The following is a 15,541-nucleotide window of genomic DNA, read 5'->3' as shown; positions in this document are numbered from 1 at the left end:
GGCTGTCGCGATTCGTCGATTTTAGTCGAGTATTTGATTATTAAAAATCATCGATTTAATTTTGCTCGCGTCGACTAACCGGCAAAATACCGCATGTGGCGAATTTCATGGACGAGAATCCATAAAACACATTATTAGACTGCTTTTCAAGGCTGCATGGTATATTAAACCCATTTAAAAATTATAATTAAGCATAATTGTGAATTCACAAACGCTATGATTTAATTAATTATATGCGATGCAGTTCTAATACAGTATAGGCTCGCTTTAATTATTTCCATGTGTGTAGGTTAAGTGCTGCAGAAACTGTTATCATTTAAATGTGTGGAGCGTCTCAAACTCATCTCTGCATGTTGTTGTGAGTTTGGGTTTATTATAACGTTCATCTGGGAACGCAACGTGCCCCATTTCATCAGATTGGTAAGGTAAATCATTAATAAATCTATGCAAACAGGAGAATACATCGCGATTTCAAAATAAAAGCTCAAACCCTCAGTCTGAGTTTACACATATTCATTTAATTACAGTGCTATAGCTGTCCTAAAGAAATGGCCAAATATTAAAGATTAAGTGGACATGTGAATTAAATGGTGCTTGGCCAATATTAAACAAGGATTAGATCACACAGTAATGTGTAAAAACCATCATCAGGCCCCTGCAGGCCTTTGTTGTAATGCGTAATGCACATTCGCTCTATAGTTTATAATACATTATGTATTTTAACAGTTTTGTTTAATAAAACCATACAATTTCTTGCTTTTGATATTTTATTTAAACTAATTATTATTGCATCATTGCTATTATATATGAATTTTACGTCATTTTAAAAGCTATTGTTCACTTGCATCTATTTTTATTACCACAAAAATAAAGAAATAAATAAAAAATAATAATTATAGGGCCCTATGGGCCGTTTTATTTCCAAATTCATTTTTTTCTATTGTCATTTTTCTATACTCTGTTATAATAGTTAAATGAAGTTGTATTAATCAAAAAGCTTGTCTAATTGAGTTTTACAGTTTTATATTTACCAAATTCTGTTTTCCATTATTTTCTGGATTCCATTTTAATGGTTCCATTAAATTTTAATAATCAATAGCATCTCCAATTAATTGATTTTATATTTATTTATTTATTTTTCAGAAATACTGCACATTTACATTTTTCACCCAAATAAATTCTGGTAAATACTCCTTTAAATAGTGTTTTTTCATTATGATTTTCTTAATAGTAGACTAGAACACGTGGATATGCTGTCATTCTTGCACTGTAATACTGAACTTTGGACTATGAGATGGACACTTGCTTCTTGCACTCCATGTTGCACTTTACTTTTGCTATAAAAAAAGGATTTCATAGAAATTTGGATTTCATTTGGTTTAATAAAATATAGTTGAATAAAATATTCTTAAGTAAAATTGTAGATTTTTTTTTGTGGGAAATTAATCGTTTAATCGGTAAATTAGTCGATAGATTAATAGAAATAAAAATAGTCGTTAGTGGCAGCCCTAATCAGATGGTGGATCAGCACCTAGAGATGACTTCTACAGCCCTGAACGTCAGCGGAGACCAGGACAACTGGATGAGCCCCAGAGACTGATCCCTAATGAAGACCCTGTCTCTAGACAGCCATCAGGACAAGACAACAGGAACCAGATGAGTCCTTTGCACAATCTGACTCTGCTGCAGCATAGATTTAAACTGCTGATTTTGTCAGGAGAATGACACTATTTTAACACACTATTTCCCCATCTAAATACTGTAAAGACACCCAGCTTTATATCAAGCTGATGTAAAGCTGCTTTGACACAATTTGCATTGTTAAAAACGCTATACAAATAATAGTGACTTGACTTGACTGTGTCCTTCCAAGCAGGAATGGGCAGTATTTACATGTATTTTAAATATATTTCACCTTAGTATTTTTGTATTGGGGGGGGTTCAATGCTGTTTCATGCATTCAGAGTTGTTTACATTGTTAAAGATTTGGATTCTCATGCTAAGCATGGACAAAGTTTCAAAAAACAATTTGGACGTATAACAAGAGTATTTCTGTGGCAAAAATCTTCACGCTTGGTTAAGTTGGACTGTAGTTAATGTGGTTAAGTTGGAATGTAGCTCAGTGGTAGACGCTTGGTACATTCCAGTGACATCACAGGAAGTGTTGCAGTTGTAGTAGGTGGGAGTGACCCACATTTTTTTGTTTTTCTGTTTTATTTGTATAGTTAGTTTGTTTTTCATTTTTTTGTCTTCACAATCTTTTTAGTTGGAATCTCCAGCAGTTAATGCTGCTTGGGGGAGCCATTTTCTTCTTGAGATGTCAAAAATGGATGGATTAACGGCAACGGATAAGGTCATGGCAAGAGTAACAGAAAAGGGAAAACATGGACAACAAATGACAAAAGATGATGGATTTGGGAAAAATATCAATAAGCTCGGTGGTAAAGCAAAGGAAGGAATTACAAACCAGTCTTTTCTAAAGGAAGCTACAGTAATTGTGAACTTGATGGATATTCGAGATGCAAAGGTGGAGGACATTATAGAGGCTGTGATAGAAAAGATTGGATATGGAAAGCTGTTGGCCTTAAGACCAAGACCTGATAGAGAATATGAACTGACTTTGGATGATGAAGGTATGTGTGATGATTTAATGGATGGTTTAATGATAAAAGAGAAGATGTGTGAAATCAGGAAATTGCAGACAAAAGAATGCATTGTTTCGTTTATGCACTTACCAGCATATATGGACGATAAAGACATTTTTTCAAAGTGGGGTGTAACACCAATATCAGATATTAAAAGGCGATACTATCCAGGCACAGGAATAGCTGACGGAACAAGATACCTTAAAGTCCGCTTTCCAAAAGAGGTGGTATCTTTGCCCTATAGTGCCAAGTTTGAGACGGCCGAAGGGGCACAATACTTCAGGATTATGCATGATAGGCAAATGAAAATTTGTAGGCTATGCATGGATCCTGGCCATGTCTTTTAAAGACTGTCCTGATTTGAAGTGCTATGAGTGTAAAGAGCAGGGGCATTATGCTCGTAACTGCAATGCTGTAAAGTGCCCAGATTGTAAACGTGCTTTGGTAAAGTGTGAGTGTTGGATGGAGGATGAAGAAGTGGAAGGAGATGGCAACCAAATAAAAGAGACTGAAACTTTGAGTGGAGAAGGACAAGTATGGAAGGAGAACTCAACTGAAAAGGAAATAAATCAACCTGAAAGGATGGATGAGGAAGAACGGAATAATGACTTGATGGATAATGGAGATAATGAAGTAGAGCAACAAAAAGAAAAGGACAACGAGGGACAAATGGAATGTGATAAGCAAACATCATTAGAGACAATGCAAGCAACGATAGAGAAACAGGATAAAATGGAGCAAACACAAAAGAACTTGGAAACAGAAGAGGATGTGGGAGAAGAAGAAAAAGAGGAATCTAGAGACATGGGAAAGGAAAGAATGCAGAGAAGAAGATCAATAAAGGTAACCCCCAATATAGAAATGGTTAAAAAGAAAAGACAACAGAAAAGAAAAGAATTTGATGAAAACAGATTTGGGGTATTGAGGAATATGGGAGAAGAACGTGAATAATGAATCTAGTAAATAACTTTTTAATCATTAGTTTTTTAAGCATTGTATCACTAAATGTGAGAGGTTTATTGAATATGACAAAATTTGAAAAAGTGAAAGAACTATGTAAAAAGACAAATGTGATTTTATTACAAGAAACAAATTGGAAAAACGAAATGATGGAAAGTGTTAAAAGAAGATGGAAAGGGAAAATTTATTACAATAATGGGGATGGGGAAAAGGGAAAAGGAGTTGCGATTTTATTTAAAAGGAGTATAAGCGAAGATGTTAAAATTATATATTGTGATACAGAAGGGAAATGTATTATTGTGAGGCTGGTCTGGGGAGGAGAAAATATTATTTTATGTAATGTACATGCTCCAAACGCAGAGGCTGAAAAGAAAATATTTTTTAATAATTTAAATGAATATATAGAAAAATGGGAAAAGGTTATTTTAATGGGGGATTTTAATACAGTTTTGAGTAGAATGGATATAGCAAAATATATGGTTTTTAAAAGAGATAGTGGAAGGGATGAATTGCTTTAATTGATAAAAATGATCTAATAGATATATGGCGAGAACGAAATGAAGGAATAAAAGATTTTTCAAGACAACAGTTGGTAAAAGGAAAAATGAAGCAGAGTAGAATAGATTTTATGTTGATTAAAAGAAATATGACAAGAAATATTGACATGATATATTATAAGATGACTTCTCTGAGTGATCATAGTATGTTAATAGTTCATTTTAATGAAACGGGTTTGGAGAGGGGAAAGGGGATATGGTGTTTAAATAATGAACTCTTAAAAGATGAGAATTATAAATTGGCAGTGGAAGCAATAATAACAAATGAGAGAGAGAAAGGAATGTTTGAGGAAGATAAGAGGGTGTGGTGGGATAATGTAAAATATGAAATAAAGAAGTATTCATTGAGGCATAGTAGATTGAAACAAAAGATTAAAAGGAGAGAAGAAGTAGCAGTTAGGAATATTTTGAAAGAGGAATTACAAAAAGATAATGGAGATATAGAAATGATTATAATTAATGAGTATAGATTAAAAGAAATAGAAGAAGAAAAATGTAGAGGAGCTATGATAAGAAGTAGGGCAAAGAATGTGATGGAAGGAGAAAGGTGTACAAAATTCTTCTTTAATTTAGAGGAAAGTAGACAAAAGGCTGATGCAATAAAGGAAGTATTAAACAAGGATGGGAGAAGAGTAAAGGAGACTAAAGAGATTTTGCAAAGAGTAAAATAATTTTATGCCAATCTATTTATAAGTGAAGGGACAAAAGAAGATGAAAAGCAGTTTTTATTAGAGAAGGTTAAAACAAAAGTAGCTAAAGAGGATAAAGAAATGTGTGATAAAGATTTTTTAGAGGAAGAAATAGAGACAGGAATAGTACAATTAAGCAATGGGAAAAGTCCTGGAGCAGATGGCTTGACTAGTGAATTTTATAAAGTTTTTAAGGACACGTTAATGCCCATTTTAAAAGAAGTTTATGAGGAAATATATGAGAGAGGACAAGCAAGTCAATTTATGAGAGTAGGAATGGTGAAGTTATTTTTTAAAAAAAGAGGTGATTCAGCAGATTTAAAGAACTATAGACCTATATCAATGTTAAATACAGATTTTAAAATTTTAGCCAAAATGTTGGCAAATCGATTAAAGAAGGTTTTACCAGGACTAATAACAACAAATCAAGCTTATTCAATCATAGGGAGAGAAATAAAGATACAGTAAGCAATATACTGTAAGAGACAAAATAAGTTATATGATAGAAAATAAAGAAGAGGGATACATAATTAGTTTAGATTTTGAAAAAGCTTTTGATAGGGTAGAACATGATTATTTATTTGAACTTTTAGAACATTTTGGTTTTGGAAACAAGTTTATAAGATGGATAAGAGTTTTATACAAAGGTGCAATCAGTTTTATAAAGTGCAATGGGGTTTTAACTGATATTTTTAGTATAACAAGATCAATAAGACAAGGATGTCCTTTATCTTCATTATTGTATAGTATAGTAGCTGAACCGCTGGGATTAGTGGTTGGGGAAGATAAAAATATTAAAGGAATAGGTTTTGGAGGAATAGAAAAAGAACAAAAAATATATCAGTATGCAGATGACACAACTTTAATTTTAAAGGATAAAGATAGTGTTGAGAGAGCAATGAATAAAATACAAAAATATTGTAAGAGTTCAGGAGCAAAAATAAACATAGATAAGACTGTCATGATGAGAATAGGAGCAGCAAAGCCTTTGCCAGATTATTTTAGTTTTAAAGAAGAGACAGAAAATATGAAAATTTTAGGAATTAGGTTTGGGAAAGATGAAAAGAAAACTAGAGATTTAATATGGGATGAAATCTTAGGAGGAATGGAGAGAAGACTGACTTTTTGGAGACAAAGAATGTTGAAATTAAGAGGGAAGATTTTGATTGTAAATGCTCTGATGCTTTCAAAAATGTGGTATGCATTAGAGGTCACCTCATTGCCAATATGGGTTTACAAGAGATTGAAAAGTGTATTTTAAATTTTATATGGGAGGGAAAACCGGCAAAGATTGCCTATAATACAATGATAGGACCCATTGAGGAGGGAGGTTTAGGTTTGTTAGATCCGGATATGAGAATGAAGAGTCTAAGGGTTAAAATCATTAAAAAAAATTTTGAATAAAGAAAATAGACAAGAATGGAAGGATGGTATGAAATATTTTTTAAATAGGTGTGGTGGTTTTAATATGGGAAATGACATTATATGGATGAAATTGAAAGAAAATATGTTAAACGCTGTGCCAGAATTGTATAAAGAAGTTTTAAGAGCGTGGAAAGAATTTTTAGTGACAGTGGTCTACAAACCAGAAGGGATGGGGGAACTTTTGAATCAATCATTATTTTTAAATTCAAATATTGTATATGAAAATAATGAAATTTATTTTAGGAAATGGATTAAAGCAGGAATAAATAAAGTCAAAGATGTTTTATATGAGGTTAAAGAAGGTTTTATACCACTGCAAGGTATAGTAGATGAAATTGAAGAAATGGGAGAAGAGGTTGATAAGAGTATAGTAAAGCAACAATTTGACAAAATAAAAAAAGCAATTCCTAAAGAATGGATAGAAAGAATAGAAAAACAGGAGGAAGGAGAGGGAAAGGTTGAAGTGCTTTTAAAAGAAAGTGGGAAAGAAGTGTCTATTCAATCATGTTCTTTAAAAATGATTTATAAATTCTTTAGAAAACTGGTTTTTGTTAAACCAATAGCAAATGGTTTTTGGAATAGATTATTTCCAGTGACAGAATCTGAAAATATTTGGGAGAATTTAAGAATAAGTTATATGGATCCAGTGATTGAGAATTTTAATATTCTTTTAAGACACAATGTAATATATACAAAAATGAGATTATGTAAAATGGGAATTGAACAAAATGCAAGATGTGATGTATGTGAAAATGAAGATGAAGGTCTTTTACATTTGTTTTTATTTTGTTGTGAACTACAAGTGAAGAAATTTAAAATGTTTATTGAGGCATTTTTGGGGGAAGAAATTGAAAGTCAAATGGAATGGAATCAAATGGTATTACTTGGTATAAAAGGGAAAGGAAAAGAAATGTTTATAGTCAATTTCATTTTATCCATAGCAAGATATGCAATATGGTGTAGACGTAATGTCATGAGAGAAAAAAGTGTAAAAATTAATATGTGGAGTTTTTTTAGAAGAAAGTTGGAGGGACATATACAGACTTTATATAATTATTTTAGCATGAATAGACAAGTTGAAAGGTTTTATAAAATATTAACAGGCAATGACATAAGAATATTGGAATGTTTTAAAAAATATAGGATAAATTTGCCAAGATAATTCCTGTTAGTTAATGGTATGTATTTGTAAATGTATAATTAATAATAAGAAAATAATACATAATGTGGGAATGTACAAAGTGAATTCTGTAAAAAAAAAAAAAAATGGGGAATTTGTAAAAAATTATGTGTAATGGTAAAACTGTACTATATTTGAATGCATTATTGTATTGATATTTTATGTTTCTGTGAAAAAAGATTTTGAAAAAATTTTTTGTAATAAAAAAAAAAAAAAAGGTGAAAAAAAAAAGGTGAAAAAAAAGAAAAAAAAAAGTGGTAGAGCGCATGCTTTGCATGTATGAGGTCCTGGGTTCAATCCCCAGCATCTCCAAGCTTTCTTTACTGCATTTCATGCAAATTTGACCAATGGACTTTCATTTCTGTCCTGTGGATTTCCCAAAGCTGGATTTATGGTGTTTGTAATTCAGCAAAAGCAGAAAAGGCTGTGGTTAAGTGGGGATGTAGCTCAGTGGTAGAGCGCATTCTTTGCATGTATGAGGTCTTGGGTTCAATCCCCAGCATCTCCAAGCTTTCTTTACTGCATTTCATGCAAATTTGACCAATGGACTTTCATTTCTGTCCTGTGGAGTTCCCAAAGCTGGATTTATGGTGTTTGTAAATCAGCAAAAGCAGAAAAGATTGTGGTCAACTGGGGATGTAGCTCAGTGGTAGAGCGCATGCTTAGCATGAATGAGGCCCTGGGTTCAATTCCCAGCATCTCCAAGCGGTGTTTAATCCAAATAGGAGCAGAAGAAATTCATTTCAAGCAGATTTGAGCAAACGACTTTCATTTCAAAAGCAGAAAAGCCTGTTATTAAGACACAGCTGGATTTATGGTTTTTATAAATGTATAAAAGCAGATGAGAGTTTAGTTAAGTGGGAATGTAGCTCAGTGGTGGAGCGCATGCTTTGCATGTATGAGGTCCTGGGTTCAATCCCCAGCATCTCCAAGGGTTGATTAATGCAAATTGGAGCAGAAGAATTTTGTTTCATACAAATGATTTTCATTCATGCACTGTAGAGTACCCACAGCTGGATTTATGGTGTTTGTAAATCAACAAAAGCAGGAAAGACTGTGGTTAAGTGGGGATGTAGCTCAGTGGTAGAGCGCATGCTTTGCATGTATGAGGTCCTGGGTTCAATCCCCAGCATCTCCAAGCTTTCTTTACTGCATTTCATGCAAATTTGACCAATGGACTTTCATTTCTGTCCTGTGTAGTTCCCAAAGCTGGATTTATGGTGTTTGTAAATCAGCAAAAGCAGAAAAGACTGTGGTTAAGAGGGGATGTAGCTCAGTGGTAGAGCGCATGCTTTGCATGTATGAGGTCCTGGGTTCAATCCCCAGCATCTCCAAGCTTTCTTTACTGCATTTCATGCAAATTTGACCAAAGGACTTTCATTTCTGTCCTGTGGAGTTCCCAAAGCTGGATTTATGGTGTTTGTAAATCAGCAAAAGCAGATGAGACTGTATTTAAGTGGGGATGTAGCTCAGTGGTAGAGCGCATGCTTCGCATGTATGAGGTCCTGGGTTCAATCCCCAGCATCTCCAAGGGTTGTTTAATGCAAATTAGAGCAGAACAATTTCGTTTCATACAAATGATTTTCATTCATGCACTCTAGAATTCCCACAGCTGGATTTATGGTGTTTGTAAATTGGCAAAAGCAGAAAATACTGTGGTAAACTGGGGATGTAGCTCAGTGGTAGAGCGCATGCTTAGCATGTATGAGGCCCTGGGTTCAATTCCCAGCATCTCCACACTTTCTTTACAGCATTTCATGCAAATTTGACCAAAGGACTTTCATTTCTGTCCTGTGGAGTTCCCACAGCTGGATTTATGGTGTTTGTAAATCAGCAAAAGCAGATGAGACTGTATTTAAGTGGGGATGTAGCTCAGTGATAGAGCGCATGCTTAGCATGTATGAGGCCCTGGGTTCAATCCCCAGCATCTCCAAGCGGTGTTTAATGCAAATTGGAGCAGAAGAATTTCGTTTCATACAAATGATTTTCATTCATGCACTGTAGAGTACCCACAGCTGGATTTATGGTGTTTGTAAATCAACAAAAGCAGGAAAGACTGTGGCTAAGTGGGGATGTAGCTCAGTGGTAGAGCGCATGCTTAGCATGTATGAGGTCCTGGGTTCAATCCCCAGCATCTCCAAGCTTTCTTTACTGCATTTCATGCAAATTTGACCAATGGACTTTCATTTCTGTCCTGTGTAGTTCCCAAAGCTGGATTTATGGTGTTTGTAAATCAGCAAAAGCAGAAAAGACTGTGGTTAAGAGGGGATGTAGCTCAGTGGTAGAGCGCATGCTTTGCATGTATGAGGTCCTGGGTTCAAACCCCAGCATCTCCAAGCTTTCTTTACTGCATTTCATGCAAATTTGACCAAAGGACTTTCATTTCTGTCCTGTGGAGTTCCCACAGCTGGATTTATGGTGTTTGTAAATCGACAAAAGCAGGAAATACTGTGGTTAAGTGGGGATGTAGCTCAGTGGTAGAGCGCATGCTTTGCATGTATGAGGTCCTGGGTTCAATCCCCAGCATCTCCAAGCTTTCTTTACTGCATTTCATGCAAATTTGAACAATGGACATTCATTTCTGTCCTGTTGAGTTCCCAAAGCTGGATTTATGGTGTTTGTAAATCAGCAAAAGCAGATGAGACTGTATTTAAGTGGGGATGTAGCTCAGTGGTAGAGCGCGTGCTTCGCATGTATGAGGTCCTGGGTTCAATCCCCAGCATCTCCAAGGGTTGTTTAATGCAAATTAGAGCAGAACAATTTCGTTTCATACAAATGATTTTCATTCATGCACTCTAGAATTCCCACAGCTGGATTTATGGTGTTTGTAAATTGGCAAAAGCAGAAAATACTGTGGTAAACTGGGGATGTAGCTCAGTGGTAGAGCGCATGCTTAGCATGTATGAGGCTCTGGGTTCAATTCCCAGCATCTCCACACTTTCTTTACAGCATTTCATGCAAATTTGACCAAAGGACTTTCATTTCTGTCCTGTGGAGTTCCCACAGCTGGATTTATGGTGTTTGTAAATCAACAAAAGCAGAAAATACTGTGGTGATGCGGGGATTTAGCTCAGTGATAGAGCGCATGCTTAGCATGTATGAGGCCCTGGGTTCAATCCCCAGCATCTCCAAGCGGTGTTTAATGCAAATTGGAGCAGAAGAATTTCGTTTCATACAAATGATTTTCATTCATGCCCTGTACAGTTCCCACAGCTGGATTTATGGTGTTTGTAAATCTACAAAAGCAGGAATTACTGAGGTTAAGAGGGGATGTAGCTCAGTGGTAGAGCGCATGCTTTGCATGTATGAGGTCCTGGGTTCAATCCCCAGCATCTCCAAGCTTTCTTTACTGCATTTCATGCAAATTTGACCAAAGGACTTTCATTTCTGTCCTGTGGAGTTCCCACAGCTGGATTTATGGTGTTTGTAAATCGACAAAAGCAGAAAATACTGTGGTAATGCGGGGATTTAGCTCAGTGATAACGCGCATGCTTAGCATGTATGAGGCCCTGGGTTCAATCCCCAGCATCTCCAAGCGGTGTTTAATGCAAATTGGAGCAGAAGAATTTCGTTTCATACAAATGATTTTCATTCATGCCCTGTACAGTTCCCACAGCTGGATTTATGGTGTTTGTAAATCTACAAAAGCAGGAATTACTGCGGTTAAGTGGGGATGTAGCTCAGTGGTAGAGCGCATGCTTTGCATGTATGAGGTCTTGGGTTCAATCCCCAGCATCTCCAAGCTTTCTTTACTGCATTTCATGCAAATTTGAACAATGGACTTTCATTTCTGTACTGTTGAGTTCCCAAAGCTGGATTTATGGTGTTTGTAAATCAGCAAAAGCAGATGAGACTGTAGTTGAGTGGGGATGTAGCTCAGTGGTAGAGCGCATGCTTAGCATGTATGAGGCCCTGGGTTCAATCCCCAGCATCTCCAAGCGGTGTTTAATGCAAATTAGAGCAGAACAATTTCGTTTCATACAAATTATTTTCATTCATGCACTCTAGAGTTCCCACAGCTGGATTTATGGTGTTTGTAAATCAGCAAAAGCAGAAAAGACTGTGGTTAAGAGGGGATGTAGCTCAGTGGTAGAGCGCATGCTTTGCATGTATGAGGTCCTGGGTTCAATCCCCAGCATCTCCAAGCTTTCTTTACTGCATTTCATGCAAATTTGACCAATGGACTTTCATTTCTGTCCTGTGGAGTTCCCACGCTGGATTTATGGTGTTTGTAAATCGACAAAAGCAGGAAATACTGTGGTTAATTGGGGATGTAGCTCAGTGGTAGAGCGCATGCTTTGCATGTATGAGGTCCTGGGTTCAATCCCGAGCATCTCCAAGCTTTCTTTACTGCATTTCATGCAAATTTGAACAATGGACATTCATTTCTGTCCTGTTGAGTTCCCAAAGCTGGATTTATGGTGTTTGTAAATCAGCAAAAGCAGATGAGACTGTATTTAAGTGGGGATGTAGCTCAGTGGTAGAGCGCGTGCTTCGCATGTATGAGGTCCTGGGTTCAATCCCCAGCATCTCCAAGGGTTGTTTAATGCAAATTAGAGCAGAACAATTTCGTTTCATACAAATGATTTTCATTCATGCACTCTAGAATTCCCACAGCTGGATTTATGGTGTTTGTAAATTGGCAAAAGCAGAAAACGCTGTGGTAAACTGGGGATGTAGCTCAGTGGTAGAGCGCATGCTTAGCATGTATGAGGCCCTGGGTTCAATTCCCAGCATCTCCACACTTTCTTTACTGTATTTCATGCAAATTTGACCAAAGGACTTTCATTTCTGTCCTGTGGAGTTCCCACAGCTGGATTTATGGTGTTTGTAAATCGACAAAAGCAGAAAATACTGTGGTAATGCGGGGATTTAGCTCAGTGATAGAGCGCATGCTTAGCATGTATGAGACCCTGGGTTCAATCCCCAGCATCTCCAAGCGGTGTTTAATGCAAATTGGAGCAGAAGAATTTTGTTTCATACAAATGATTTTCATTCATGCCCTGTACAGTTCCCACAGCTGGATTTATGGTGTTTGTAAATCAGCAAAAGCAGAAAAGACTGTGGTTAAGAGGGGATGTAGCTCAGTGGTAGAGTGCATGCTTTGCATGTATGAGGTCCTGGGTTCAATCCCCAGCATCTCCAAGCTTTCTTTACTGCATTTCATGCAAATTTGACCAAAGGACTTTCATTTCTGCCCTGTGGAGTTCCCACAGCTGGATTTATGGTGTTTGTAAATCGACAAAAGCAGGAAATACTGTGGTTAAGTGGGGATGTAGCTCAGTGGTAGAGCGCATGCTTTGCATGTATGAGGTCCTGGGTTCAATCCCCAGCATCTCCAAGCTTTCTTTACTGCATTTCATGCAAATTTGAACAATGGACATTCATTTCTGTCCTGTTGAGTTCCCAAAGCTGGATTTATGGTGTTTGTAAATCAGCAAAAGCAGATGAGACTGTATTTAAGTGGGGATGTAGCTCAGTGGTAGAGCGCGTGCTTCGCATGTATGAGGTCCTGGGTTCAATCCCCAGCATCTCCAAGGGTTGTTTAATGCAAATTAGAGCAGAACAATTTCGTTTCATACAAATGATTTTCATTCATGCACTCTAGAATTCCCACAGCTGGATTTATGGTGTTTGTAAATTGGCAAAAGCAGAAAATACTGTGGTAAACTGGGGATGTAGCTCAGTGGTAGAGCGCATGCTTAGCATGTATGAGGCCCTGGGTTCAATTCCCAGCATCTCCACACTTTCTTTACAGCATTTCATGCAAATTTGACCAAAGGACTTTCATTTCTGTCCTTTGGAGTTCCCACAGCTGGATTTATGGTGTTTGTAAATCGACAAAAGCAGAAAATACTGTGGTAATGCGGGGATTTAGCTCAGTGATAGAGCGCATGCTTAGCATGTATGAGGCCCTGGGTTCAATCCCCAGCATCTCCAAGCGGTGTTTAATGCAAATCGGAGCAGAAGAATTTCGTTTCATACAAATGATTTTCATTCATGCACTGTAGAGTACCCACAGCTGGATTTATGGTGTTTGTAAATCAACAAAAGCAGGAAAGACTGTGGTTAAGTGGGGATGTAGCTCAGTGGTAGAGCGCATGCTTTGCATGTATGAGGTCCTGGGTTCAATCCCCAGCATCTCCAAGCTTTCTTTACTGCATTTCATGCAAATTTGAACAATGGACTTTCATTTCTGTCCTGTTGAGTTCCCAAAGCTGGATTTATGGTGTTTGTAAATCAGCAAAAGCAGATGAGACTGCAGTTGAGTGGGGATGTAGCTCATTGGTAGAGCGCATGCTTTGCATGTATGAGGTCCTGGGTTCAATCCCCAGCATCTCCAAGCTTTCTTTACTGCATTTCATGCAAATTTGACCAAAGGACTTTCATTTCTGTCCTGTGGAGTTCCCAAAGCTGGATTTATGGTGTTTGTAAATCAGCAAAAGCAGATGAGACTGTAGTTGAGTGGGGATGTAGCTCAGTGGTAGAGCGCATGCTTTGCATGTATGAGGTCCTGGGTTCAATCTCCAAGCTTTCTTTACTGCATTTCATGCAAATTTGACCAAAGGACTTTAATTTCTGTCCTGTGGAGTTCCCACAGCTGGATTTATGGTGTTTGTAAATCGACAAAAGCAGGAAATAATGTGGTTAAGTGGGGATGTAGCTCAGTGGTAGAGCGCATGCTTTGCATGTATGAGGTCCTGGGTTCAATCCTCAGCATCTCCAAGCTTTCTTTACTGCATTTCATGCAAATTTGAACAATGGACATTCATTTCTGTCCTGTTGAGTTCCCAAAGCTGGATTTATGGTGTTTGTAAATCAGCAAAAGCAGATGAGACTGTATTTAAGTGGGGATGTAGCTCAGTGGTAGAGCGCGTGCTTCGCATGTATGAGGTCCTGGGTTCAATCCCCAGCATCTCCAAGGGTTGTTTAATGCAAATTAGAGCAGAACAATTTCGTTTCATACAAATGATTTTCATTCATGCACTCTAGAATTCCCACAGCTGGATTTATGGTGTTTGTAAATTGGCAAAAGCAGAAAATACTGTGGTAAACTGGGGATGTAGCTCAGTGGTAGAGCGCATGCTTAGCATGTATGAGGCCCTGGGTTCAATTCCCAGCATCTCCACACTTTCTTTACAGCATTTCATGCAAATTTGACCAAAGGACTTTCATTTCTGTCCTTTGGAGTTCCCACAGCTGGATTTATGGTGTTTGTAAATCGACAAAAGCAGAAAATACTGTGGTAATGCGGGGATTTAGCTCAGTGATAGAGCGCATGCTTAGCATGTATGAGGCCCTGGGTTCAATCCCCAGCATCTCCAAGCGGTGTTTAATGCAAATCGGAGCAGAAGAATTTCGTTTCATACAAATGATTTTCATTCATGCACTGTAGAGTACCCACAGCTGGATTTATGGTGTTTGTAAATCAACAAAAGCAGGAAAGACTGTGGTTAAGTGGGGATGTAGCTCAGTGGTAGAGCGCATGCTTTGCATGTATGAGGTCCTGGGTTCAATCCCCAGCATCTCCAAGCTTTCTTTACTGCATTTCATGCAAATTTGACCAATGGACTTTCATTTCTGTCCTGTGTAGTTCCCAAAGCTGGATTTATGGTGTTTGTAAATCAACAAAAGCAGAAAAGACTGTGGTTAAGAGGGGATGTAGCTCAGTGATAGAGCGCATGCTTTGCATGTATGAGGTTCTGGGTTCAATCCCCAGCATCTCCAAGCTTTCTTTACTGTATTTCATGCAAATTTGACCAAAGGACTTTCATTTCTGTCCTGTGGAGTTCCCACAGCTGGATTTATGGTGTTTGTAAATCGACAAAAGCAGGAAATACTGTGGTTAAGTGGGGATGTAGCTCAGTGGTAGAGCGCATGCTTTGCATGTATGAGGTCCTGGGTTCAATCCCCAGCATCTCCAAGCTTTCTTTACTGCATTTCATGCAAATTTGAACAATGGACATTAATTTCTGTCCTGTTGAGTTCTCAAAGCTGGATTTATGGTGTTTGTAAATCAGCAAAAGCAGATGAGACTGTATTTAAGTGGGGATGTAGCTCAGTGGTAGAGCGCGTGCTTCGCAT

The sequence above is a fragment of the Barbus barbus genome, assembly GCF_936440315.1.
Source record: "Barbus barbus genome assembly, chromosome: 13".
Classification (NCBI taxonomy): Eukaryota; Metazoa; Chordata; class Actinopteri; order Cypriniformes; family Cyprinidae; genus Barbus; species Barbus barbus.
Note: the sequence above shows the minus strand (reverse complement) of the source record.